Below are 620 nucleotides of genomic sequence, written 5' to 3' on the forward strand. Positions count from 1 at the left end.
AGCCGCGTGGTCAAGACAAAGCGAACTATTCTTTCGCCTTTTACTAAAGAATACCGTGTCTTGGCCACTTAAAGCGGCATACGCCAATTTTTGGAGGCTTCCTCTACTTTAGAGGACGCCCAAAATTCAAATCCTAAGCTAACTCTTTCAAAATGGAATTAAATGTGTTTATGATGGTCTTCTGACACAAATTCTTAGTACCTACTCTTCGTCATTATAAATTATCCTCAATTGAATGTTAAGTAATAGCAATAGCACCTTATGCAAAAGAGGTTTGTTTGGAAGCCATAAGAGGTTTGGAAGGTTAAATAGGGAAAATTTTGATTTATGTTTAGCATACATGTGTTGTACATGAGGTGGTCTATGTTTTGCATGCATGTGTTGTGCATACATGTGTTGTACATGAGGTGGTCTATGTTTTGCATGCGTGTGTTGTACATGGGCATGGAGATGCATGTGTTGTGCATACATGTGTTGTACATGAGGTGGTCTATGTTTTGCATGCGTGTGTTGTACATGGGCATGGAGAGTTACAGGGATAATGAAGTACATAGGAATAGGAAAAGTGATAAATATAGATGTCTAGGAAGAGGAAGATGGATAGGTAGAAAGAGGGAGAC

General features: G+C 39.0%; 1 non-coding gene across 1 annotated transcript; it reads left to right on the top strand.

Moving 5' to 3' along the window:
* On the top strand, positions 1 to 117 carry LOC131060043 (U5 spliceosomal RNA). Its single transcript, XR_009110281.2, has one exon. It is a non-coding gene; the product is annotated as a U5 spliceosomal RNA (small nuclear RNA).
* The last annotated feature ends 503 nt before the right edge of the window (positions 118 to 620 follow it).

Source organism: Cryptomeria japonica, chromosome 8, assembly GCF_030272615.1.
Source record: "Cryptomeria japonica chromosome 8, Sugi_1.0, whole genome shotgun sequence".
Classification (NCBI taxonomy): domain Eukaryota; kingdom Viridiplantae; phylum Streptophyta; class Pinopsida; order Cupressales; family Cupressaceae; genus Cryptomeria; species Cryptomeria japonica.